This window comes from Erinaceus europaeus, chromosome 15, assembly GCF_950295315.1.
Source record: "Erinaceus europaeus chromosome 15, mEriEur2.1, whole genome shotgun sequence".
In the NCBI taxonomy this organism is placed as follows: Eukaryota; Metazoa; Chordata; class Mammalia; order Eulipotyphla; family Erinaceidae; genus Erinaceus; species Erinaceus europaeus.
The window spans coordinates 40,544,155-40,557,475 of record NC_080176.1 but is presented as its reverse complement, the minus strand read 5'-3'; the positions used below and the strand labels follow the sequence as shown (position 1 = coordinate 40,557,475).

The window sequence follows — 13,321 nt, the reverse complement described above, 5'->3', positions numbered from 1 at the left end:
TTTAATATTTGTTTATTTTTCCCTTTTGTTGCCCTTGTTGTTTAACATTGTGGCTATTCTTGTTTGTTATTGATGTTGGATAAGACAGAGAGAAATGGAGAGAGGAGGGGAAGACAGAGAGGGGGAGAGAAAGACAGACACCTGCAGACCAGCTTCACTGAAGCGACCCCCTACAGGTGGGGAGACGGGGGCTCGAACCCGGATCCTCACATGGGTCCTTGTGCTTTGCACCACGTGCGCTTAACCTGCTGCACCACTGCCCAACTCCCGAGTCAGTACTTGTGATGGGCTCTTGGGAAAGGGACAAGATGAAATTTAGGGGCACTTCTTTTTTGTGTGTCAATGACTAGGGGAAGTCCCTGATATTTGGTAGGTAGGGACTGGATATAGGAGATGACAGATAACACTGGGAATAGTCAACAGAGACTTGTTCTGTTTTCTGCACAGTGTTCTTTTTTTCAGTTATGTTTATTATTATTTTTATAATTATAATAATTTTTGCCACCAGAATTATTAGTGAGGATTGGTGCCAGCACTATGATTCCATTGCTCACAGTGGCCATTTCCCTCTCTCTCGCTCTCTCTCTCTCTTATTCTCTCTTTCTATTACACTTGATAGGACAGACAGAAATGTAGAGATGAGGGACAGAGAGGAAGAGAGAACATTAAACACCAGCATACCTGTTTTACCACTTGTAAAGCGTCCCTCCTGCAGGCAGGGAGAGGGGGCTGGTAACCAGGTTCTTGTGCTTAGTGGTACGTGCGCTTAGCCAGGTGCACCACCACCTGGCCCCCCCGACGGTTGTCTTCTTTAAAAAAACAGTTTTCACTGAGAGAGAGAGAGAGAGAGAGACAGGAAGAGAGAGAGAAAGAGGGAGAGAGGAAGAGAGACAGACCAGTGACACACCACTCTACTCTGCCAAGCTGGCACGTGTGGTCCGGGATCTGGCCTATAGTCTCATGTGTACAAGTCCAGTGTTCTACCTGCTAAACCATCTTCCTGGCTGCCATGATTTTCAAATACAGTCCATATGTAACTAAAAAAAACCTGCTTATATTATCTAGAAACTCAACTTGGCTCAGTGATTAAACTATGAATCCACTGATGCTGGGGGCCATTTTTTCTATTTCTCTCTTTCTTCTTCATTTTATCGGGTAAGACAGAGAGAAATTGAGAAAGAAGAGGAAATAGAGAGGGAAAGACAAAGACACCTGCAAACCTGCTTCACCTCCCTTCCACTGCAGGTGGGGAGTCCGGGGCTCGAACCAGGATCCTTACTTGGGTCCTTGCACTTCGTATTAAGTGCACTTAACCCAGTGTGCCACAGCCCAACCCTCCCTTGTTTCTGCTAGAAACACATTTTAAATATATAAAATTTTCAGAAAAGGAAAATTCCATATATATTGAGAGACAGTTGTGCCTTACTTTGTTTTGAACCTTCTAAGAATCATTCGCTGTTTGGCTAAATTCCCTTGTCAGCAGCATTACTCTGGAAACATTGTGTTTGTAGCACTCACACGAATGGCGATTCCATAGACAGCCAGCTTCTTACCAAAGCGTTATGTCTCCTAGCACATGTCCAAATATTACCACTGTGTCCAAAGTGTGCTGCCATCACCACTAACCATCTACAGAGCCATTTTCATTTCTTTCTTTTTTTTTTTATTTATAAAAAGGAAACACTGACAGAAACCATAGGATAAGAGGGGTAAAACTCCACACAGTTCCCACCACCAGAACTCTGTATCCCCTCGTCCCCCATAGCTTTCCTATTCTTTATCCCTCTGGAAGCATGGGCCTAGGGTCATTATGGGGTGCAGAAGGTGGAAGGTGTGACTTCTGTAATTGCTTTCCCACTGAACATGGGCTTTGACAGGTTGATCCATACTCCCAGCCTGCCTTTCTCTTTCCCTAGTGGAGTGGGGCTACAGAGCCCTTTTCATCTAGCACAACTGGAACTATACTTATCAAATGCTAGCTCTCTGTATTCTTTTCTCTAAGTTCCCCACAACTATCAAGCTTCTTTCTGCCTCTGTGTTTTACTCCCAATATAGTGATATTTGAAAGTACATGTGTAAAAAGGTCATGTTGTGGGGTCTGGCAGTAGCGCAGAGGGTTAAGCGCACATGGGGCAAAGCGCAAGGACCGACGTAAGGATCCCTATTGGAGCCCGGGCTCCCCACTTGGGGAGGGGGGGGTATGTGTCGATTCACAAGCAGTGAAGCAGGCTGCAGGTGTCTGTCATTCTCTCCCCCTCTCTGTCTTACCGTCCTCTCTAGATTTCTCTCTGTCCTGTCCAACAATGACGACAGTAACAACAACAACAAGGACACCAAAAGGGAAAAAATAGCCTCCAGGAGCAGTGGATTCATGGTATAGGCACCGAGCCCCAACAAAAACACTGGAGACAAAAAAAAAAAGTTATGTTGTCTGTGGATTTCATCACAGAGTGATTACAGAGGAATATAATGTATTTATTACAAAGGGGAGGGTTGAGTCTAATAGGATTGGGACTACTGGTATCTATGATCAGCTAACTGTACATTTACAATGTCTTCTGTCTTACAACATGAGTCCTTAACTTAGTAATGTATTCACTCTAAAATAATGTCCTCCAAACTCTGATCATTTTTAGGAGGATCTTTGTTTCTTGAGTTTTTCTAGTATTGTTTCAGCTCCTAAACTAGTTCGACCTGATCTGAGAAACATGCCAGCCTTCCTGTAAATGACTTGATTCTAGACAACCAGCATGGCGACACCTTACCTTGACTGTAGTCTAATCAATTTAGTTTCTCAAGGACTACAGCTACACAGGACAATTCCTGAACAAATAATTATTAGGTGACTGACTGAAAGATATTTTGAAGAGAAGAAAACTGGAGTGTTTAGCCCCATCACAAAGGGCTTGTTAACATCACAGTATATCCCATTCTGCGGTGCCAGAAACACCCTCCCCAATGCTGTGACCTTGCTCACTGACAAGTTGTATTAGGACCTCAGTACCACTACAGTCATCCTAATGTGACACACATTAGCTCTGCTGATCACTCTGGCCCCAAACCAGTAAAAATGAACTTGGCATCATCTTCCTCATGTACTAATCTGAACTGTGCCTGTGACTTCACTTTGCTTGAGTTACCTGAAATCATTTTCTCAAACCCAGAGCAATCTCATGTGCCATTCTGTTATGGTGTCAGCTGAAAATTTAAAAAAGAAAATAAATTAAAAACCTTTCTGCTAGCATGAAGTTGAATTTAAAAAAAAAAGGATACAGACAGGGGTCAGGCGGTAGCGCAGCAGGTTAAACGCACATGGCGTGAAGCACAAGGACCAGCGTAAGCATCCTGCTTCAAGCCTCCAGCTCCCCACCTGTAGGGGGGTTGACTCACAAGTGGTGAAGCAGGTCTGCAGGTGTCTATTCTTCTCTCCCTCTCTCTGTCTTCCCTTTCTCTCTCCATTTCTCTCTGTTTTATCTGACAACAACTACCTCAATAACAATAATAATAACCATAACAATGATAAAACAACAAGGACAGCAAAAGAGAAAATAGGTAAATATTTAAAAAAAAAAAAGGATACAGATGAAAGACCATTTTATATATATCCAAACAGAGTCAACTATCTCAGTGAGCTGTTTGTACTTGGCTACTACACCAAATGCACCATGCCCTTAATATAAAGAGGCAACCTGAAACGTATTATTGATGGAAAAGTTTACATTTGCTATCCTCCAGCTAGTAAGAAAAAGGATCTTTTCTTCAGTGGACAGGAAATAACTCACCTAGGAGAGGACACATTATATATGCAGACCCAGGTTTGAGTTCCTGGTCGCCAGGGAGTACCTGCAAAAGGGAAACTTCAGAAGTGGCTAAACAGTCTGTCTTTCTTCACCCCCTCCCCCTCACCCTTCACCCCCTCCCCTTCAGAAGTGGCTAAACAGTCTCTCTTTCTTCACCCTTCTTCACCCCCTTCCTTCACCCCCTCCCCCTCCCCCTATGTATGTATGTACCCTGTACTGCTCTCCCTCTTTCTCTCACCCCCATAAATAAATAAACAAACAAATAAAATCCTCTGAGAATGGAGGACTTATACAGGCATGGATCTCTGGGGTTAGGGGTGGGGAACTCTGGTGGCAAAATAATAATAATTGTAATCTTCACTGACAACATGAAAGTGTCACAGAAACATATTCAGGGAATAACAGACCTAATGGAACTCAGTATGTGCATCTTCACAGAGTGATGAAGCTATACCCTGAGTGTGTTGAAGTGTCTGTAGAAAGCACTAGAAAATTGTCACTCTAGTGAGACTGGGATATCCTCAGATAGAATAGAGTTATACAATCCCATGATGAGAAGCCCTTTTCCAAATGTCTTCATTTTAGTCAAAGCACATTTTTGCTTGTTCCTAACATGAGATTTAGTGGAATAATAAAATGCCTTAACGTTTGAGAAAGAAGGCAGCAAAGCGATTTACAGATGATAGGATTGAAGTCAGTTCTAGAAATTGCTCCTTGCAACATTCCTGAGATTTTTGCCCTTACTCATTCTTATTCTTAGAATGTTCCTCCTCCACATTTTTCTCTATGCCCTTACAAAATTAATATTATCGGACCAGGTGGTGGAGCACCTGATTGAACGCACATGCTACAATGCACAAGGATCCAGGTTCAAGCTCCCAGCCCCCACCTGCAGAGGAAAAGCTTTGTCAGTGGTGAAGCAGTGCTGCAGGTGTCTCTCTCCCTCTCTATCACCCCCTTCCCTCTCAGTTTCTGGTTGTCTCTATCCAATAAAGATAATAAAAATAATAACAAAAGAAAAATAAAACAAAATTAATATTCTGAGAATACAGCCTTCTTTGTGCCACTCCCCAGTATGAACTATACAATGAAGAGGCTAATCAAACACCTTCTGAAAGTAATGCAAACAACACTCCCCCCACACACACCTCTGACAAGTCCTCCTGGGTTTTTTACATATGTGTTTAGTTCTCCTGTTTAGGAATCCAGCTGTTGACTGTCCTGTAAGTGTAGCCTGACTGATATTGTTGGACAGCTGCTTTACTTGACAGTGTAGGTTTCTTCTCAATCTTGAAGCCAGGGATATTTAACACAGAAAAGTTCTTACTGCCCTTAGATTGTTTGTTCTTACCCACTGATCTTTGACTTTCACCATAACTTCAGTTTGTACATAACTTTGACTCCAAGTTTGAATGACCCTTTAGCTAGCTGACTGCTGTGATCTAGTCAATTCGGTTTTTCAAACAATGTATCAATATTTCTCCTGATTATCAGGAAATGAATACTTTATAAACTATCTTTCTGTCTAAAACTAAGTTCCAATCTGTGATTTCTTGGTCTGCACCAGTAGAGGGTTAAGATGAAGTTAGAGAAGGTATTTCATAACCCAAGATGAGTTGGGAATTATTTGTTCTTTGTGAATAATCTGTACCCCTGCTTCCCCCTCAGTAATTAACGTAACCATTTAGTTGTCATTTGCTGTGAGAACCAAGGCAAAGAAATCATCCCCCCTCTCTGATTTGAGTCCCAAGTGCTTTGCAGAAAGAATCTGACAGCCTGACTAGAAGAGAAAAGCATTGTCGGGGGCGGGAGAAAGGCAAGAGAGGTAGGAAGTGTTTCTCTTCCATGACATTTGAGCTGTGAGTTGTCAGAAAGGGAGAGATCTGAGTGGGCTTTTATCAGCACTGAGTGAAGCTTTGCTCAAAGCAGTGAGCTGATTTCTCAGAGTGCCCCGGGGTGCTACAATTGTTTAGGTGGCAGCAGTCTTGTAGAGGAATACAGGAATTGAGGTAGAAATACTACATTCTTATAAAGTTTGTAATATGGCATGCATTAGTAATGCAATAGTGGTTTGCAAGATTATGAGATATTAGGGCTATCGTTCCACCTGACACCCATCACCAAAGATCTGTGTCCTTGGCACCCACGTGCAGACCACTGATAACCACCATTACCACTACCATCATAGTTCTCACTAGTCCTAGAGATAGTTTAGCTACTCCTTTTGCAAGTTCATGTGTTCCAACTCTCTGTATTCCACATCTGAGTGAAACCACCCAGTAGTTGCCTTTCACCTCCTTCCTTACTTCACTAGCATAATCACCTCCAGTTCTATCCATTGTGTCCCAAAGACACAATATTATTTTTTAATTGCAGAGTAGTACTCCATTGAATATTTTATATCCTATAACTTCAGTATTGATTGCATTCAATTCTTACTTTAAAAAATAATTGGGTGTGGGTGGGTGGTAGTACACTTGGTTGAGTGCACACACTACAGTGTGCAAGGACCCAGGTACAAACCCCCAGTCTCTACCTCCAGGGGGAAGCTTCATGAGTGGTGAAGCAGGTCCACAGGTGTCTATCTTTTTCCTTCTCTATTTCCCCTCCCTCTTTCAATTTCTATCATTACTATCTAATAAAAAGTATATAAAGAAAAAAGGAAGAAGAAAAATGGCCACCAGAAGCAATAACCCTGGTGACAATTAATAATAATAGTAAGAATTACAGGGGTAGGAGTGGCACACCTGATTGAGAGCACATATTTTCATACATAAGGCCCAGGTTCAAGTCCCAGTACCTACCTGTGGTGGGAGGGGGGAGCTCATGAGCAATGGAGCAGTGCTGCAGCTGTATCTTCCTCCCTATCTCCTGTCCCCTCTAAATTTCACTCTGTCCTGCCAGAATAAAAAGGAGGGGAGGAAACATAAATAGCTGCTGGGAATGGTGGGTTAGCTATGCAGGCATTGAACTCTAGCAATAACCTGGTGGCAGTAAAATAATAATAGTAGTAGTAGTGTTGGTTGTTATTGTTAAGGAATAAGGAAGGAGAGGAGATAAGAAGGTAGAAAGGGGAGAAACACCCCAACACCAATCCACCATCCATGGAGTCCTCCCTAGACCCCGGTAGTCAGCGATGCTTCTTTGTGGAAGCTTGAATGGGCTTGAACCCAGGGTCTCAAACATGACAAGTGTACTACCTTGCACTTTATTTTTTTAATTAAAAAAAAAAAAGCATTTCTCCTCTGGTGCCAGTGTCTTATGGAGCAGAGAAAACTTTTCCCTTGTTCTTTTTATCTCAAGTGGCAACCCTTTGTGGCACCAACCTCAAAGATGATGCCTGAACCAGCCCGAGGACATCAGTGCACATATTCCTGGGTGGAAAGGAACAGATGGCTTCTTCACAGCCCCTCCCTGTTCTCCATGAAGATCTTGCCTCAAAAAAAAGAAAAACAGAGATTGGGGATTATTGTCTAAGGTTCTCCAAACCACCAGGGAAAATGCCAGTTGTGTGGGTTGTGTCTCTGGGATGAGACCATAAAGCCTGTAGAGTCAAGTTGAACCTCTAAGTGCCAGCCTTGTGGATTTCAGCACACAGGCTGCTCCACAGAATGTTCATGCACATGTTCCTCCAACAAGCTCCTTTCCCAAACTGCAAATGCAGATTTCCCAGACAAATTCTCAGCACATTGGAAGTCTCTATATAGACCCACCCTCACCCTCTGTAGGAAGGAGCAATTTCAGAGTTGTCTTCTCTGTGAACTGATAAGCACCAGTGCACCCTGAGTGGCAAACTTTTGTTCGTTTGCTTCAGGACAGCCAGAAAGGAGCTCAGAAACTAGTCTGGTGTCTCTGCAGCAAAGGTGTGGACCTGGTGGAGTAGAAGTACAGCCAGGGAAAACAGAGCAGGAGCCTGGTTAGACATTGCCCTCCTTTCAGAATCTGGCATCCTACTTCCCTACAATGACCACAGATACAGCCTCAGGATCTTTGAATGGACAATAAAACCAGTTCCAATTTCAATAAAATTAAATCTTCAGGAAGACAAATGGCTTACAATGCCCCCCCATCCTGTGCTAACTTAACTGAAGAGGGAACAATATTTAATTGCAGTTCTTTGATTGCATTTCAAAATGACAAGCCATTAGATTCAATTCAGTTCAACCTATGGGCATTGGCTCAAACTATGCACTTGGGTTGCTGTTAGACATTAAGTATAGAAAGAAGAAGCCTACTATATCCTAGAGGAAAGAGACTCTACTAAAGTAAGAGGTGCCTTGAGGCTAGAAATGTGAACTACACTTGTGGAAGGAAGAACATTCCTAAATAAAACTTCAAAAACTGTAAATCCAGAGAGAAAATTAGAAATAAAAACACTCTTTGAATGAGAGATTCCCACAATAACAACAACAAAAACAGCAATGATATGTCTATTTGGTACAGACCTATTTTTGCCTTTTTTTTTTTCTATTTTTGTCTTTCATCTACTGATTTCAAAGTGTTTAGCAACCACTGCTGAGTTAATCCTTAATATGAACCCTGACTTTCCCATCTCCTTTTGAAGAAAAAAAACAAAATTTGGCACTAACACTTCAACATCCCACAGAGAAGAAACTCTGGAAACAAAGCATTTTCACCCACACACACGCAGCATGCAGCAAATTAAAGATGCTCTAATTTATTCCAAAATGAAAAAAGTAAGTTAAGACTCAAAAGAATCAATCCAATGCCCAATAAAATGAAAGTCACTGAAATAGAAGTGCAAGTTGATTTCTTGCAGGAGGACTTGAAAATCTTTTTAAAGCACCTACAGGCATTCTAGATGACTTTGCTCTATCCATCAGAAAACTAAGGCCAGTGTACATTCTGGGAAGGTTTCTTTCATTTTCTAAAGGACGATTGCTTCCTCCTGTTTTGAAAAACAACAAGGAAGATGATGGTTTCATTTTCATAGGCTAATAGATAGAGACTACCTGATTTAGCTGACGATCTTTGAGCCCTTTAATGGGTCCCCTCAAAGTCACATTCATATGAAGGGTAAGGTTAAGAATGAAAGAATTCAATTGTTGCAAAAATAAAATGGAGATGTTGCCAGAGCTGGAGGTGATCTGGAACAGACCTGATCCCTAATTACATAGTAAACTGATACTTAGCACTCTCACTTGGCAGTCTTCATCTTCAAAGGATTTTACCAGTATTAATGAATTCTTTACTTCCTTTCCTCTGGTCTGCTCCCATAATAGGTTAGTCTGGGAGGGGAAAAAAAACTATCTAACTTTTTAGAAGACTTGATTCCTCTTACTCTATCATTCTTGAGTGTATATGATCACAGGTATCTCTTTGATGTCCTCTGATTTTCCTTCTGCCTTGTTTCGTATAGAGCATGTCTATTCTGTGACCCAGTAAAACTGCTGTTCAAAAAAATTCATGCATGTACAGGCAACCTGGAGCTTCTCAGTGGAGATAGTGTTACAATAAAATAATATAGACTATCAGCATTGGACAGTGATGGCTTCCTCAAAGCTCCTAAAATATGTGAGCTGGGTTCTAACAAGTAAAAAGGATTGTAACAAGTGTACAAGAGGGAAATGCAGGTGGGAGCTGCATGGATCAAAGCCAGCACAGGATGCGAAGGGCACTGATGGGCATCAATATCCATACATACAACACAGAACAATGAGCTAGAGAAGTCTGGAGTGGGCGAGATCAAGCTAATCAGAAGGGGACTGGAAAAGTGACTTGATTGAGGTACCACAACTAAGAAGTGATTTAAGTCTGTTTGATTTTTCTTTTTTTCTTTTTTTTTTCTCTCTTTCTCTTCCTTCTTTCTTTCTTTTTGCCTCCAGCGTATTGCTGGGGCTTAGTGCCTGCACTATGAATCCACTGCTCATAAAGGCCATTTTTTTCTCTTTCTGTTGCCCTTGTTATTACTGTTGTTGTTATTACTGTCATTGTTATAGGATAGGACAGAAAGAAATCAAGAGAGTAGGGAAAGACAGAGAGGAGGAGAGAAAGATAGACATCTGCAGACCTGCTTCACTGCTTGTGAAGTGACCCCCCTGTAGGTGGGGCACTGAAGGCTCGAACCCGGATCATTAAACAGTTCCTTGCACTTTGGCTATGTGTCCTTATCCTGCTACAGTACCACGCGCCCCCTCTCTTTTCTTTCTTTCTCTCTCTTTCCCTTTCTTTCTTTCTCTCTTCTTTTTAATTTCCACCAGTGTTACCCCTGAGGTCCCATGCCTGCTAATGGTGGTATTTTTCTTTCTTTATGTTTGTTGATAGAGTCAAAGAGAAATTAAGAGAGAAGAGGAAATAGAAAAGATGAGAGAAAGAGAAACCTCTACAGCACTGATTCATTGTTTGTGAAGTTCCCCATTGCAGGTGTGGATAAAGGGCTTGAACCTAGCTCCTTATACGTGGCAATATGTACACTTAACTGGATATAAAACTACCTGGACCCAAGTCCGTTTGATTTAAACCAACGTGTCTGCTCAGTCTAGCTCCTCATCTTCCTAGCTCTCCTTACACAGAGTTAAATGGATACAAAGAAACTACAGCCTAAAGGATGATACAAGAAAGTAGATTTGCAATCACAGCACATGCCACAGCTTCACACAGAATATCATCTAAGGAAGCAAATACATTTTTACACAAATATGTTTAATTAAGTAAATTGCTCTTTCAATGAAGCTCACAATCTGTCTGAAGAAAGAATGGTCATTACAATTCATGCAACCGTTGACAGATCTGTCCAAAGCAGCAAGAAACACAGGTCATAGGGAGTCAGAGAAGGCACCCCAAAAGCCGTAAGTTGGAAGGTTCCCAATCCAATGGTTAGTGTCATAGGTACTGAGCAAGGCCCTAATGGTTACAGCATTTAGTAAGCACCAACAGTCATTCTAAGAACTTTGTCCCATATCAACACATTTAATCTTCACAACCCCCCCCCACATGCTATCAGAACATTAATATAGTGAGGTGAGAAAACTAACCCAAAGTCATATAAGTGGCAGAGCCAGAGTTTTCATTATTGTTTTTAACATTTTTATTTGTGATTTAATAGTGTTTTACAAGATTATAAGATTACAGAGGTAGAGGTACATACTACACTCACCACCAAAATAATGTGCCCCCTCCAAACAATAATTGCAACATTTCTCACAAAATCTTAGGGACAGTTTACAGAGCCAGAAGTTGAATCCAACTTGTATGGCACCAGAATCAACCATCTGACCACTAGACCATATTCTCTTGTTACAAAGAAAGGGAACCCCACACCTGCTGAAGTCAATCAGGATTCCAAGAAGAGGCAAGTGTGTGAAATTATTCCCCCAAAATCTCCAGGAGTTCAGCCTTGAGTCAAAGAATGAAAAGGATGTCCAGCTTCACAAGCCAAGATGTGCCAGAGGAGAGACCGCTTTCAAGGAAATGCTATTGCTTTTCATTGCTGGAGGGTTAGGGTGTCAAGGAATGGTGGGTCTTCCTAAAGGAGTAATCAAGGAGTAGTACCTTTTACTCTGAACTTGACAGTTTTGTTTTTTCTTTTTCTTTTTCTTTTCCTTTTTTGGCCTTCAGGGTTATTGCTGGGGCTTGGTGCCGGCACTATGAATCCATGGCTCCTGGTGGCCATGTTTCCATTTTATAGGATAGGACAGAGAGAAATTGAGAGAGAAGGGAGAGATAGAGAAAGATAGACACCTGCAGACCTGTTTCACCGCTTGTGAAGTGACCACCCTGCAGGTGGGGAGCCAAGGTCTCAAACTGGGTCCTTGCACTTTGTACTATGTGAACTTAATCTGGTGAGCCACAGCTGGCCCCCTTGGTACTTTTCTTTTGTAAAAAATGGGGGGGGGGGAATTAATGAGAATAAGAAAGAACCAGAGCATCATTCTGGCACATATATTGCCGGGAGTAAAACTCAGGATTTCATGCTTAAGGGTCCGATGCTTTATCCGCTGCACCACCTTCCACCTCCCAGAGCACTGGAATTGTTAATTTTCAAGGATGAGACACACATATGGGCCAATTAAAGGATGTAAAGCCACCCAAGGACTTAAAAAAAAATTTTTTTAAAAAAGCTAGTCATAGCCTAGATAGTCACAGAGCCTGCTTCCTCTTCCATGTTGACTTCCACCTGTTACCTGCCACCTGAGTCATCATGCAGGGGAAGGATGCCTGACGTGGGGTAGTGCCATGGGAAATGCCAGAACACGAGAGAGATTAGACAGATTTGATGTGGACACCAGGGAGCAATCAAAGAGATTACCAGGTTTTTAGACATCAGAAAAAAGGAAATATGAAAGCTTTCTAGGGCAGTGCAGTGGCATATCTGGTAAAACACACACAGTGCAGTGCACAAGGACCCAGGTTCAATCCCCTGGTCCCTACCTGCAGGGAGGAAGCTTCACAAGCGGTGAAGCAACGCAACAGGTATCTCTATTTTTCTCTTCCTCTCTATCTCCCCCTTCCCTATCAATTTCTCTGTTTCTATCCTAAATTAATTAATTAGCTAATTAATTAATTAAATACTTTTTTAAAAAAGTGAGCAAGGCAATAATATGGGGGATAACTTAATGTTTATCTAAAAGGACTTTCGTGCCTGAGGCTCCAAAGCCCCGGGTTCAATCCCTCACAACACCATAAGCTGAAACTTAGTTGTGCTCTGGTAAGATAAACAGATAAACAAAAAAAAAAAATTGTGTTCACCCACACACACACACACAAATTCATGTTGAATTTTGTGTGTCTGGAGGTAGGATCTTTAAGAGGGTAATTAGGTTAAATGAGGTCATAAGGGTGGGACCCTTATCCATTGGACTGCTGTGCTTATAAGAAGAGACAGAAGAGATCTCTCTCTCTTTCCACTCCCTCACCCCCTGCCTAACACATGTATGGAGAAGAAGCCATATAAGTAATCAGAGAGAAGGTGGCTGTCAGCACACTAGGAAGAAAGATCTCATCAGGGATCAACTTTGATGGGACCTTGATCATGAACTTCTAGCTTCCAGAACTGTGAGAACATTAACTTCTGTTGTTTAATCCCAACCAGTTTGTGGTGTTTTGTTAGGACAAGCAGAGCTATATATTAGTTATATAAGGGAGAGACAATCAGCCCACACTTGGATGAAGACACAGAAGATGGATGGAAAGCAGCTGTGAGTCATAATAGTCAGAGCATGGTGCTACCACTGGAAGTATGTGGTAGAAGGAAACTGAAATGCCTTTATGACACTACCCTCTTTCTTTCTTCCTTCCTTCTTTCCTTCTCTCCTTCCTTTCTAACTACTGTCAGATTTACTCATAAATCCTAGAGAAATGGACTGTTTAGCTCAGGAGTTTCAATCCAGGCTTCTAGTTAGCCTAGGAATTGGTTGTTCACAAAGCTACCCAGGAAGGAAGGAATGGTGGGAGTGTGATAAAATATAATACTTGGCTTGAACAAACCTGTCCCTTCATCAGTGGCTGTGAGCAAGGCAATATCCCTTAGAAAAATCTGGGGTATAACCCACTCGGGAAAG

The 13,321-nt window shown here is 41.9% G+C and overlaps 1 protein-coding gene and 1 long non-coding RNA gene across 7 annotated transcripts in view; one reads left to right on the top strand and one right to left on the bottom strand.

Annotated features, from left to right (window-relative positions):
- Nucleotides 1–13,321, top strand: part of KCTD1 (potassium channel tetramerization domain containing 1) — a 289,937-nt gene that overhangs the window by 125,397 nt on the left and 151,219 nt on the right. Inside the window, exon 1 of one of the 2 annotated variants that reach the window (XM_060173642.1) lies at nt 10,164–10,184. The exons of the other annotated variant lie outside the window; for it this stretch is intronic. The gene's annotated coding sequence lies outside the window, so the exon portion shown is untranslated. Of the gene's footprint in view, nt 1–10,163; nt 10,185–13,321 lie in introns of those variants that run through there. 2 annotated transcript variants of the gene reach the window in all.
- The window catches only part of LOC132533154 (uncharacterized), a 47,838-nt gene that overhangs the window by 7,849 nt on the left and 26,668 nt on the right, over nt 1–13,321 (bottom strand). The window contains exons 2-6 of one of the 5 annotated variants that reach the window (XR_009545060.1): nt 8,612–8,709; nt 7,127–7,236; nt 6,605–6,697; nt 3,783–3,843; nt 3,141–3,198 (exon numbers count right to left, since the gene is read on the bottom strand). This is a non-coding gene — a long non-coding RNA (uncharacterized LOC132533154). The remainder of the gene's footprint in view (nt 1–3,140; nt 3,199–3,782; nt 3,844–6,604; nt 6,698–7,126; nt 7,237–8,611; nt 8,710–13,321) is intronic. The other 4 variants (XR_009545063.1, XR_009545062.1, XR_009545061.1 and 1 more) reach the window with 4 other exon arrangements.